This window comes from Aotus nancymaae, unplaced genomic scaffold, assembly GCF_030222135.1.
Source record: "Aotus nancymaae isolate 86718 unplaced genomic scaffold, 86718_ANA_hifiasm-v0.15.2.pri h1tg000108l, whole genome shotgun sequence".
Classification (NCBI taxonomy): Eukaryota; Metazoa; Chordata; class Mammalia; order Primates; family Aotidae; genus Aotus; species Aotus nancymaae.
This window is the reverse complement of record NW_026988523.1, coordinates 12,739,985-12,754,429: the sequence shown is the minus strand read 5'-3', so window position 1 is coordinate 12,754,429 and position 14,445 is coordinate 12,739,985. Positions and strand designations below refer to the sequence as shown.

The 14,445-nt window shown below is 43.8% G+C and overlaps 1 long non-coding RNA gene across 1 annotated transcript in view; it reads right to left on the bottom strand.

Moving 5' to 3' along the window:
• Nucleotides 1–14,445, bottom strand: part of LOC105711734 (uncharacterized) — a 93,493-nt gene that overhangs the window by 45,505 nt on the left and 33,543 nt on the right. The window lies entirely within an intron of this gene.

The window sequence follows — 14,445 nt, the reverse complement described above, 5'->3', positions numbered from 1 at the left end:
TTTTGTAGTTGCCTTAGTTGAACCTTTTATAAACATTTCAGTTTTATTAATATTTACTTATTAGCTAGTGGCTGCTTATGTACATAATATACTATTATATCAGACTGTAGCCAAAGGGTCAAAGTTCAAACTGTTAGGGAAATATAAACATTATTGAATAAATATTGTGCCTTTTCCTTTTTTAGTACTATATATATATATATATATTTTTTTTTTTTACTGGCATGATTACATCTATGAAGTTGAATAAAATAAATTTTCCACCTGCATTTCTATTCTGATCATTATTCTTGTTTGTTTCATTTCATAAGTATTACCAAAAATAAGTTCATCATATAGAAGAGGGGAGTGTTTAAAATGACCTGCTCTGGGCATCAAACGTAGTTCGGCATCAAGTGAGTTGATGATATGGAGGCTCCGTGATGGGTTCATGGAGGTTTAATATCCTACCTTTTCTACTTCGATATATTTTTTTCATAATAAAAAGTTTTAAAAAATTATAGAGATCAAATGCAAGCTATTGAGTGCGTGTATCTGGATGCTTCACAAGGTTAGGATTATAAATGTAGCCAACAGTGAGATCAAACAGTAAATAGAGATTGGACCTGAGTGAACTCCTGGACAGACATTATTTAATGTGCCTGCTTGAGTATAATGAATGCAAAGGTGCAAAGGTAGCTACATTCAAAAAAGAATGGAACAGTTTCAGAGAAATTCATAATTGTTAATATGAGGTTTGAAATTACGAAAGTCGTTCCAAGATTATTACTATTATGTGTACCCTTGGGATTCTAGAGACCCCAGGATGAAAGAATCTAGAATAGCTATAAAAATTGTTATTTTCCTTTGTGGACTATATCCAAGAAGTTAACTAGGGTAAAGGGAATAGCAATAATTGAGGCCCACCAATAACAGCGGGAACTGAAGAGTTCCAGTGGTAATCTTCCTCTGGAGCCTACTTTAATTAATTAGATCCTTTATAATCATAGGAGTTATCAAATCCCAGTAAAGTAAAATTCCTGAATGCCTAAAACAAAGAACAAAGGACGAGGGCTGTAGAGTCCAGAGTAAAGGCCAGTCTAGACAACAGTGATGATTTCTGCTTCCTTGCTTCCTCTCAGTACAGCCCTCCCATGTGTAGTAATTTCCAAGAATCTGCATTTGCAGGACTGTTTGCTAAATGCAGGGTCTCCTACTGAGATGTATCGAATTGCAGTTGTTTTGTTTTATGTTCTGAGAAAACAAGCTATTTGTAAATAGATTTCAATTTAATAGGTTTCTGGGATGTTTCCTTAGAACTAATTTTTTACTGTTACCTTTTTTACTTCACGGTAAGCTTTTCTCCATATTGGCCCCAAGGCAGGGCCGGTTGGGTAGCCCTTTGACCAAAAGTTTAGAATGATGCTGGGAAAGGAGTAAAATCACACAAAATCCTTGGAATCCAGTAGCACATATGTCTGTTCTAAACAGCAGTTGGCCAGCCTTTTGACTGAGGATCTTGCCTAGCCCTGGCTTCCATCTTATTGGGCTTTGTATCTCTTAATCTCTTCCCTCTCTTCCTATTTTCCCTGTCACTTAGCACTGTTACATTGAATCATAGAATTTTAGAGGCTAAAGGTGCTTTAGAGTTAATTTAATCCAAGCCTTTCATTTAATAGACACGGAAACAGAAATCCCGAGAGGTGGGGCAATTTGCCTGAGACAGCTCAGCCAGGGTATGTCGGAGCTGGCCCTAAAAATGAGGTTCTGCCTCCTAATCTCGGACTCCCGCACAAAACTGCGCTGTTGCCATGGTTCTGAAACTAGCAAGTCAGACAGATTTGAGGTGCTTATGGATGGATGAATGCGCAGCATCAAACAATAGCTCTGTCAATGAAAAGAAAACCTGGCTGATAATTGAAGCCGCTGAACCACAAGCGGTGAAAGAAGTAAAAGGCTCTGTAGGCTGCTGCCCCACTTGAGGGTGGGGGGAGGGGGGCAGGAGGAGTTGAAACTGGGTGGACAGAGGCTTGGGTGAGGCCCTGGCTCCACTGTGTCCCAGATGGATCATGTGGGAAGCCCTTTGGTTGCATGACACTGTTGTAGGCATCCTGTGGATTTTACATCACCCAAAGCTATAAATGGTTTGCACGAGGGGAAAAAAAAAAAAAAAAAAAGAATTACAGGTCTCCCACAGCCCACAAAAATATGCTCCACCTAAAAAGAAGCCCATAATTTGGCCGCATCCAGCCGGGTTAAACAAAATTGGAGCCAAGGTTGCCCTGGATTGTCCTGAGAGGTGGCCTAGCATTGGCAGGAATGAAAGAAATGTGAAATTGCTCACAATGGACTAGATTTTCTTCATAGGGAAAGCGCTAATGGTTACACAGCAAGACCTTGGCATCAGCCGGGTTAGGTCTACTAGCTACATTAAAATCACTCCAAGCTATTATTTATAATTTCATAGCATCTCACATTTGCAAATTGCCTAGTGACTAATTGAGGCAGTTTCTTATAACAATTCTGAGTGTGAGGTTCAGACTTTAACCCTTCTTTTACTAAGACACAAATAAATTGAGACAAATAATATGCACCAACCATAAAAATACCTGGACCGTCTATTTATTTTGGCCATGGCCTGAGTTCTGTGACTTGACCTGCTCTAGTGTGACCAAATGTTCCACTTTGCCTGGGACCAAGGTGTTTCTTGGGATGTGGGACTTACATTGCTAAATCCCAGACAGTACTGGGCAAACTGAGGCAATTGGCCACCTTGTACCATGTGCATGGCACTAATACTTGGCAATTTCTATCTGCATATCTTAAATGAATATGGATCTATTTTTTAATCATAATCTGTCTTATCTTGCTGTTTTTCAGAAGGCAGAGCCTGAAACTCAGTTTTTTGTTGCCTTAAAATCCCTTAAAAATAGAATTTACTAGTTGATTGCTTGTTGTTGCTCCATTTGAGGGGATTCAGATGCCTGCCACTGACCTCTGAAATGCTTTTGGTTCTGTGTGTCAAAAAAGTGGCTTAAAGAAAAATGCAAGTAAGAGAATATGTTTCTATTTTTATGTTAAGTAATCCAACCTGGATACCATTGTCTGTCTCCCTGGAATACCTTGGCCAAAAGTCACACTTTGTGTCTGAGATATTTTCTTTGACAGAAAAATGCTTAAACTTATACAATTCAGATGGCCACCAGGATAGATATAAATAAACAATTTACCTCTGGCCAAGAAACCCCTTGAGTCAAAATCATTTCCAATTGGAATCACAGACTATTTTATCACTAGCCAAGAGGATATGAAAGGGCCATGCATGCCAACATTGTTATTAGTGGGATGCCATAAACTGGATAAAGCTTTCATTAGCATTACACGATTAAAAATCCAAAAGGGTCTCAGTGAGGCAGTCACTGGCGAGGCCTAGTGGCGTGACGCCTCAGGTCACTGGGCAAGCAGGCTCCAAACACACAGCGGGTAATGGTGAAAAATACAGATTAGGCTTTATCTGCAGAATCCTGTTCTTAATGCACTCATTCCATTGCCCTGTGGTGGGAGACAGCACGACCTATTTAAAGAAGGTTGGGGAAGCATAGAGGGTACAAAGAAACAATGGCACAGATGCAGAACTGGGTTGAGGAGCAGGCACGACAGCTGCCTTAGGTGTCAATTTCTAAAGAGCACTTTAAAGAATAAAGTAGATGGACAGGTGTGGTGGCTCATGCCTGTAATCACAGCACTTTGGGAGGCTGAGGTGGGTGGATCACTTGAGGTCAGGAGTTCAAGACCACCCTGGCCAACATGATGAAACCTTGTCTCTACTGAAAATATGAAAGATTAGCTGAGCATGGTGGTGGGAGCCAGTAATCCCAGCTACTTGGGAGGCTGAGGCAGGAGAATCACTTGAACCCTGGAGGTGGAGGTTGCAGTGAACAGAGATTGCGCCACTGCACTCCAGCCTGGGCAACAGAGGGAGATTCTGTCTCAAGAAAAAAAAAAAAGAATAAAGTAGAAATACATTGACAGCTAAGTCCAACACAAGACTCCACATATAACTAGTAAAAATACAAATTGGCCTTACTTCAGTGAAGTTGACCATGTCCTTCAGTGAAAATAAGGCAACGCCTTTCCCCACTGTCACCCTTCACCAGCACTAAGTCAATTTGAAAGGCACTTAATCTTAACCCAACTGGGGTCCCATATTTCTTGATCTGCTCTATAGAAAGGCCTAGAGTATTTCTCATGCCAGGTGCATGCTGGTTAAGAGTGCTCTGCCTCCACCAGGCGTCGTGGCTCACGCCTGTAATCTCATCACTTTGAGAGGCCGAGGTGAGCAGATTACAAGGTGGAGAGATCAAGGTCATCATGGCCAACACGGTGAAATCTCATCTCTACTAAAAATACAAAAATTAGCTAGGCGTAGTGGTGCACACCTGTAGTCCCAGCCACTCAGGAGGCTGAGGTAGGAGAATCGCTTGAACCTGGGAGGCAGAGGTTGCAGTGAGCCAAGATTACGCCACTACACTCCAGCCAAGTGACAGAGTGAGACTCTGTCTCAAAAAAAAAAAAAAAAAAAAGCGCCTTGCCTCCACTTCTGGGTACCAGGTTGTCTGGTTGTCTGTTGTGAAACTTGTTCTCTGAAGCATTCAGATGGAAACAGTGTGGTATAACACTGTGGGCCTTGAAAGAGATGCTTAGAAGTTATGACCGCCTATTTATCACATGTCTAGAGGTGACTAAGGTCAACCTGCAGCATCTTTTTCTCTCTTGTGCAGTCCCTGCCTGGGTAGTCAGCTGTGGCTGTGCACAAGCATCTGTTACCTTGGGGAAAAGAGTAGTACAGGTCTTTTTATGATCTGCCAAAGCCAATCAACGATACTTTTATCTCAAATATCTTTATTTACTTATTTATTTTTGTTTGTTTGGTTTGAAAGAGGGTCTTGCTCGGTCACCCAGGCTGGAGTGCAGTGGTGTGATCAGGTTCACTGCAGCCTCAACCTCCCAGGCTCAAGCCATCCTCCCATCTCATTCTCCCAAGTAGCTGACACTACAAGCACACACTACCATACCGGGCTAATTTTTAAAATTTTTTGTAGAGATGGGGGTCTCACTATGTTGCCCAGGCTGGTCTCAAACTCCTGCAGTCAAACAATCCTCCTCCCTGGGTCTCCCAAAGCACTGGGATTACAGGCGTGAGCCACTGCGGCCCAGCTGAAAACTCTTTAGGTCTTAGCACAAAGCCCAGGTCACCAGTCCCAAATCTTCCTTTTGTCATGGTGAGTCTCCCTTTGGGGGTTACACAGGAAAAATAGACTGTTTTTCTCTATACTCATGCTCACTACAGAGCACTTCTGATGCCAGATGTGTGGGATTTTTTTCCCAACTCCAATTCCTTATTTCTCAGAAGACACCAACCAGATATCCCCAAGTTAACAATTCTGACACTATCTACCTGAAATTAACATCTGATCTCACAAGCTAAGGGCATGATTCCATGAGACTGCCTCCTACCCTAGATGTCAACTGCAAGTGGTGAGTCCCCAGTTTACCCACAACTTAGCCTGACTTGGCTCCAGATGGGAGGTTCCCAGGACCCTCTCCACAGGTTTGACCATTTGCTAGAGCAGCTCGCAGAACTCAGGAGAACAGTTTTCTTAGTAGATTACCAGTTTATTACCAAGGACTATATTAAAGAACACAAATGAACAGCCACATGAAGAGACACATAGGGTAAGGTCTGGAAGAGTCTTGAGCATAGTAAGCTTCTGTCCCCAAGGACAGGTTCTGCCACCCTCTCAGTATGTGAGAACCCCATACTTCAGGGATTTTTATGGAGGCTTCTCATTAGGTAGGCAGGATTGATAATTAACTCAATCTCTAGCTTCTCTCCCCTCCCTGAAGGAGAAGGGATGGGACTGAGAGTTTCCAGTGCCTACTCATGGAGTCCCAGAGGGCAGAGACCAAATATGTATTTATCACTCTTTCTCTCTGTGTTTTGTTGTGGTTGTTGTTATTGTTTGTTTAGACAGGGTTTTGCTTTGTCACCAGGGTGGAGTGCAGTGGCACAATCATGGCCCACTGCAACCTCGACCTCCAGGGTTCAATCGATCCTCCCACTTCAGCCTCCCAAGTAGCTGGGACTACAGGTGTGCACCACCACACTCTGCTAGTTTTTTGTATTTTTGGTAGAGACAGGTTTTGCCATGTTGCCCAGTCCAGGCATGAACTCCTGGGTTCAAGCAATCCTTCTGCCTTAGCCTCCCCAAGTGCTGGGATTACAGGTGTGAGCCACCACGCCCAGCCCAAATATGTATTTCTTATACGTCACAGGAATATTTTCCTCAGAGGGGCTGGTTCACCCCTCCCATAGCAGATCCAAACGTATTGCCCCAGACCTGGCTTTGAGAAACTCAGGCGTTTCCTGTTCCCTGGAACCTTGACCATGCTCTGGTGAACGTGTAGCACAGGCAGGAAGCCCCCTCAGCATGTAGCTGTCCTGGCTGGGCATCAAGAGTTCCAACAAACCTCAGAGCCAGGCCTGGAGGCCAGCGCAGCAGGGACCTGAGCTGGCAAGGACGTTGCTGCAGAGTAAACAAGCTCTGTTGGATTGTGCAGTGCCAGCTTTTGACAGCCCTGATTGACCTGCTTGGGTCATTTGCCTGCCCTGAACTAATGACAATGGTCAGAATGATGGCGTACTCAGATTGGCCAGTCTGGGTCAGTATATTTCCCAGTGGAGCCAGAAGAGAGATGGGGTACTGTGATTGACAACATCACCAAGGCCTGAGGGGGTGAGGATGTATACATTCCTAAAGAAAAGAGGGAGTATGTCCTCAAAATAAAAGGTGAACTGCTGGCTGGGCGCGGTGGCTCATGCCTGTAACCCCAGCACTTTGGGAGACTGAGGTGGGCAGATCACCTGAGGATGGGAGTTTCAGACCAGCATGACAAACATGGTGAAACCCCATCTCTACTAAAAATACAAAATTGGCCGGGCGTGGTAGTGCATGCCTGTAATCCCAGCTACTCGAGAGGCTGAGGCAGGAGAATCACTTGAACCCGGGAGGCGGAGGTTGCTGTGAGCCGAGATCACACCATTGCACTCCAGCTTGGGCAACAGTAGCAAAACTCCATCTCAAAAAAAAGGGTGGGGGGAGGGGACCGCCATTTCTTGGTGAACTCTCCTGTCAGTGATCTCTCACTGCCTATGCAAGTCCAGTGTTTCTGCGAGATTCTCATTTCTTGCAGCAAGTGGAAGGCTGACAAAGGGATGCTGTATTTCTTCCTGCTCCAAGTAAAAGATTAACAGTATTTTACTACAACCCACTTGGAACATTGCTTTGTTGAACTGTTAGTGGGAATACAATCTAGCTCTTCTTTAAAAATACGGTTGAGTAAGAAAATAATACGGTAGACTAAAATAGAAAGGAAATCAAATTCCTTTATGCTTCTCAAAATCAGGTGATTAATGGAAAAGACATCTGAGGAGAATATGGGAAGAAAATGGCATCATTCCCACTGCACAGAAAGGGGTCTTCTTCCAGGGGGCCAGGTGCAGTCACTATTTTATTAATTTTTATAAAATCCCAGAGTAGGGAGGGAAGAGATAAATATAGAAATATGATTCTCCCTCTCCTTCTCCCTCCCCCTCCTCCCCTCTCCTCCTTCTCCCTCTCCATTACTCCCTCTCCCCCTTTCTCCCTCCCCCTCCTCCCTCCTCCCCTCTCCTTCTCCTTCTCCCTCTCAGTTACTTCCTCTCCCCCTCTTTCTCCCTCCTCCTCTCTTCTTCTCCTTCTCCCCCTCCTCCTCTCCCTCTCTCTCTCAATCCATTTCAGAAATTCAGGAACTGAGGCCAAGGTGGCACTGAGGAGTGTTCTTGGTTGCTATGGATATGTTCAGCATCTGACATTTTTTCTGAGTGGGGCCTGGGAGAGAAGAGACGTCTCTGGTGCCTGAGTCATTAAGGGAATGTAGGTCCTTTCGTCTTCCTCAGAGTGTCATCTGGGAACAGGCATGGCTGCATACTCTTCATCCACTTCTATTTGTCCAGTAGATTCAGGGAAACAGTGCTCAGCCACGTTGTAGGTAATTTAAATTTGTCTTCATCCTCCCTGTGCCCAGGGCCCTCTGCTGTCTCCAGCTTTTGCCAGCAAGGGAAGGAAGAATGTGATCTTACTCCTTTCCACATTAGAGCGAATAAGCTGTAGTCATAGCCTACGAATTTTAACACCGTAAACTGAGCTCTAAATATAAAAAAGAAAGACCTCACCCCTTTGAATAGAATCTTAGGTAAAGAAAGAGGGAGGGGAAATATTTTGGGAGCAGAGACAGCCCTTCCCAAGCCTCCCACAATCACACCATGCCTATTCCTGAAAAGCACTGTTAAGAGAATCTTGTCATTTTAGGGCATGTGAACTCCAGAGGAAACAGTAATTTCTATTTTTTTTTTCTCTCTGTTTCCAGAGGAACTACTAGCCAAAGACTAGCCCTGCTCTGCTGGAGAGAGGCTAGCATATTCCAAGAAGCAGTGGGGGAGGGGGCGGGACCATGCCTGGATGGCTCTTAGCGAGCAGAGGTGGAATCCTGCAGCCTGTGTCTGTTGGACCGCTCTCCTCTTCCCCTAGTCCTTGACACAGCACGGGCCTGCCTCACTTTACATGCCTCTCTCTCTCCCAGTCTCCAGGATACAGAATTCGGTTTCACCAAAAACTCTGACCACCTCCAGCCCCGGTAATGTTCACCTCTGATCCAGGTTTCAGTCGTCCTCATGACCTCCTTTGCTATCAGTATTCAATCAGTTGCTCATGGACTCCCAGACTTGAGTTTCTACTGCCAAAAACTTTTGGTCAGAACTTTTTTTGTTTTTGGGTTTTCGGTTTTGGCACGAGAGCTAATTCAGCGGAGAGAAAAACAGGAGAAACTGTCACATGCCCACCCCCCCCATATCAATAATTAGCACGTTTTTGCCACATTTATTTGATCTATCCTCCCTTTTTTGTTCATTTTTATTTGCTGAGCTCCTTTCAAGCAAATTTCAGACATCTTATTATCTCACCTCTGAATCTCTCAAAATACTTAAAAAAAAGAAGTAACGGCACTGCCATGATCGCCCCTAACAAAATTAACCACAGCGCTTTTCTGTGACTGCTTCCCGGTCTGTAATCAAGGTTCCCCGATCGTCTCCAGAGTGTCTTCTTACAGTTGTTTGGTTTGACTCAGGACCCAAACAAGGTCCCCACATGACATGTGGCTATCATCTGAGCATTTAAAATGTATTTTCCCACCCCGATTTGTTTCATTTTGAACTATATTTTAATTTTTTAAAAAGCAATCTGAATAGCACCTAGAGGCAGTATTTGATTAGAATGCTTGCGGGGGGGCTGTTGTTATTGTTGTTTGCTTTTCGATGACTGAGACCTGGCGGGCTGCATGTGGCGGGGGGTCAAGAGGGGTCCTGAGATACTGGCAGCTGAGAAGACAAGAGGCACGGCGTTCGTCTTCAGACCAGAGGCAAAAACGACAGCTAGAGCCCGCACGTAGTCCGTGCTGAATACGCGCCAGGCATTGTTCTAAGTGCTTCGTGTGTAATTTTCTCAGTTTAAAAAGATAACCTCACTGGGAGATATTCAGGGGCTGGTAAAAGTGCTGCTTTTTTGGTGAGGGGAGGTTATCTAAATGGGTCAGAGTTTGTGAGTGTGTCAGGCTGGGGAGCATTAGTGGATGCAAAATACTCTATGAGATGGCTGAACTGTCCCCTTGACTCCCAAATATAAGTCATGTCAATGAAATGTTTTTGCTGTCACTAGGTCTCAGGAGGGGAGTAGAGTCCTGGTGACCTTTGACTCCTTTGCCCTGGACAGATCTGTCTTCTCTTTCTCACCTCCACTCCCATCCTGTGTCTGAAGTCACATGTGCAGAGTCCTAAAATGTCACAGCTCTGGCGGCAGCCTCTGTGATTCATCGCCGGTGGTGGTGGCAGAAGGCGGCCTGGAATTACTTATCCTGGCAAGGTTTTCTCAATGCTCCGGTGAATCAGTGGGGTTATTCTTCATGGACTATAATAATTTTTGTTTCTTATCCTGAAATGGGATCACAGGGCATATCGCAAAGCTTGGAGGGACATGTGTTGTTAAATATTGCATTCTTAAGATACTCTGAGGTTGGACCTTGAAAAATAAAGAGTAGACAGTGAAGCCAAAACCGCAGCTGAAGGACTCCAGGTAGAGGCGGCGCGGGAGGCGGGCCTCAGCACAGGTAAACCTCTGAGCTCCAGGTGAGTCAGGGGGAGGGGCTCATAGCGGACCCTGACTACGGGGATACTGTCGAGGTGAAGTCAGGGGCAGGCCAAGACTGGTGCTGGGAAGGGCTGGGCAGGACACTAGAATCTAGTCCATGAAACCGAAGTAGAGTTGACACAGTCCAACCTTCGGTACTTGCTTAAATCAGAATCCCAGGTATATGTATAACCTCAGGGCATATCTGTGAAGCAGAGGGCAAAATACGTCAGGAAGATAAAGCATAAAATTGAGAGGGCACCAGTCAGCATAGACCAGTTAAAATTCTTTTCTGTCTGGCCCCTGTTGAAGACCAGAAGACCCAACACTGTTAGCAGGCCTATGTCGTTCTTTCTTTTCTTTCTTTCTTTCTTTCCTTCCTTCCTTCTTTCTTTTCTTTCTTTTTTCTTTCTCTTTTTTCTTTCCTTCTTTTTTTCCTTCTTTCCTTCCTTCCTTCTTTCTTTCTTTCCTCTTTCTCTTTTCTTTCTTTCTCCTTTATTTCTTTTCTTTCTTTTTTGAGACAGAGTCTTACACTGATACTATTAGCTGGCTCCTTCCCTCCCTCCCTCCCTTCCTTACTTTCTTCCTTCCTTCCTTTTCTTTCCTTCCTTCCTTTTCTTTTCTTTCTTTCTCTTTCCTTCTTTCTTTCTTTGCTTCCTTCTTTCTTTCTTCTCTTTCTTTTCTTTCTCTTTTCTTTCTTTTCTTTCTTTTCTGAGACAGAGTCTTACACTGATACTATTAGCTGGCTCCTTCCGTCCCTCCCTCCCTCCCTTCCTTTCTTCCTTCCTTCCTTTCCATCTTTCTTTCTTTCTTCAGGGTCTTACTCTGTTACCCAGGCTGGAGTGCAGTGGCACGATCTTGGCTCACTGCAACCTCTACCTACTGGGTTCAATTCTCCTGCCTCAGGCTCCCGAACGAGTACCTGGGATTACAGGCGCCTGCCACCGCACCTGGCTAATTTTTGTATTTTTAGTAGAGGTGGGGTCTCACCGTGTTGGTCAGGCTGTACGTCTACTTTAAAGGCATTGCTCCCCAAGCCCAGTGTCTTCCCATAGACCTGCCCTGCAGGCCCTTTCCTAGCCTGCCTCCTTCTGCTGTTAGTGTCCACGGAGCTGAACATTGCTGCATGGCCAGGTGGATGAGTACGAGGGAAGAACTGCTTATCCTGGCCAGTCCCTGGTCACTTTTCTTAACTGAGAAATAAAACAAGGAACCATTGTTCAGGCAAAATATTTGGGTGTAAGCTTCCACCACTTGGTGTAGCCCTAGTTACTTTATCCATTAAAATCGTTGAGAAAAAAAATACATTTTAAGATCCATAAATGCCAACATCTCTTCTGCCTTAGGGACACAAATCTATATCGAGATCCACAGTCAAAATAAGTAGGAATTTAAATCGAATGGGCTTGCACACCTAATGACCCCCTTCATGGGTAGAAATATTTAATTATAGCTTAGTTTGTGGAAACCCCAGCGACCAGGTTCCAAACAGTCTCAGCTGGGAAACCCAAGTCTTTTTTGTTTGGAAATTCTCGATGATAGGTTTTCAAAGCAGCTGATAAAACAGTTAATTATAGTGAGGTGTTTGGCTTCTCTGTAACATACACTTTCACTTGGTCTGTGATTGGAGCTTCTTGTCACGTACTCTGAGCAAGGCCAGCTAATGCTACCGTACATTTTTTTTTCCCTTATGGGGAGCAGTTTCTTAAATTACTACATGAGTAGAACTTCAGATAAAAACGCGATGTCTAGCATGACAGCATTCAATAGAGCCCCTCCGACCTCCTCTACCACTTCTCTTTCTCTGACTCATTTCACTTTAGTTATGCTGGTCTTGTACAAGCCTAGCACAACCTCAGCACAAACCCACTAGATTTTCCTACCGCTCAGTAGCTCTCAAATTTTAGGAAACACCAGAATCCTCCAGTGAAGGATTGCTGGGCCTTCCAGAGTTTCAGAGGGGGCCTGAAAATGTGTATTTCCAGCAAGTTCCCAGATTATGTTAATGCTGCTTATCTTGATGGGGAATCACATTTTGAGAACTATTACTCTAGCTGTTCCTTCTGCCTGAAGCTCCTTCTCCATATATCTGCTTGACTCCCTCCTTCACCTGCTTCAAGCCTTTCTTACACATTACCATCTCAGTGAAGCCCAGCTTGACCACCCTATTTTATATTGCCACGTAATATCTCGAACTCCTGGTGCTTTGGATCACCCTACCCTACTGTAGTATTGTTTTTTCTATTGAACTCATAACCTTCTAACATTCTGTATAATTTATTTATTATATTTAGTGGCAGTCTCCCCCACTAGCATATAAGTTCCTCAACCTTTTAATTTGTCCAGTGATGCATCCTTAGCACTTAGAGTCATGCCTGGCACGTAGTAGGTGCTCAATGAATATTTTTTGCTTGCATAATTCAATGCTTAATGTTCCTGTAAATTACAAGGGCAAAAATTCTAATTTCTTCACGGGCTTCAAAGGAGACTTTTTTCTTGCCTGTGTTCCTACTTTCATGCAAATTTCTTTATATCAAATGTCTCCTCTCAATTGCTTCACCTTAAATCTATTTATCCTTTAAGTCAGATCGTTCTCTTTAAATTCCTTTATTCTTCAATGGTAGTTCAGCTGCTTCTGACCATTCTCATTGGTTCCCTAGGTATCATTTTGGGATCCCTGGTTATAAAGCCTCTGAGCACAGAGATCATGTTCTGAATAAATGGCCAAATAGTAGGATCTGAATAAATGCATGTTGGGTAATTGAACATTCTTTTCATAGTAATATCAAGAGAGTTTCATATAAGAATAGCTATTATATTCACAAATAAAAATTGATAATTTGCAAGTTCCTTTCACATTAAATTCTTTTCATCTTCATAAGAACGCTTTAGGCGAGGTAGCAAAGGTATTATGTTCATATTATTTCTGGGGTAAGTAAATTTAGGTTAATTTAGATAACAGCCACTTCATCAAGATTAAATGACAAAGTCATGGAATTTTCTGGCACAAAGCTGGAACTCAAGATAGGTTAGTTTCCCTTCTCTAAGAGGTCTTAGAAAAGCCTGTTAGATAAATGCATATGTATTGTGTGTGTTCCTACAATGTCCAAAGAGCTTATGACAAATCTTCAGTTCTGTGTCTCTGAATCTGAAGCTACAATTCTGTGAAGTATTGTTTAGTCTCATTTACTAACAAAGTTAACAGATTTAGAAAAGTTAAGTAACTTGCACAAAGTCACCCGAGCAAGTGATAGAGTCAGAATTTGAACTCAGCTTCAAAATCATGATTTTTTTCACTTCTGCAGTGCACAATGCCTCCTTGACGGCATGGAACTCATGCCTTTGGATTCATAGTCTGAGGCTCTTCTGTGTATACCAGCCACAAATTGTTATGCTAACCTTGTGCTAATTGCCTGAAAAATATTAATGTCGATTCTCTTGATTCTGCTACAGGGCAGTGAGTCAATAGCTCCTGCCAGATATTTTTTCTCCTTTGGCTTTTACATACACAGCATCATAAAAAGCTAGAGCGGAAAAGGACATCAGAAGTCATTGGTCCTACCCTTTTGTTTCAAGAATCAGAAAAATAAGGTCCAAAAAGTATAAAAGATTTGCTTAAAATGAAAGCTACAGATGGGGGAAACCAAGGTATGATTTGCTCTCTGTGCAGACCTTATTTTATGGAATGCCTTTGTGCAGCTTTTGAGTCAAGCTGGACATCAAGGTTGGGGGTTGCATGTAAAGCTGCTGGGCAATGCTGGTGTTGTCAGGTAGCAACGGAAGCCTGGCCCCTCCTCCTTTGGTGGCTGCAGCTGCTGCTCCTCCAGTCTCCTGTTGTAATCACTACGTGGTGGTGCATTGAGCCATATCTGCATCATAGGACGGTACCCACACCTGGAGAAATTATGAATAGAAGCAGCCAAGACACACACGTTTGATGCAGCACCCAGAGGACCAAGCTCAGAGGGACAGAAGGTAGCAAGGGACAGACCAAACACTGAGAATCTGAGCAGCAACGTCTGCAGTAAGAGGCTGATGTACCATCGGTGTGTGCAAGATGTAAGATCACCGGCGTCCTCCTTCCCATTCGCTACAAGTGGACAGGGCCATGGAATCCCGTCCATGTGGACCACAGTGCTTGGGACATTTCTATTAAGCAGATCATACAACACCAGCTGTGCTGGAG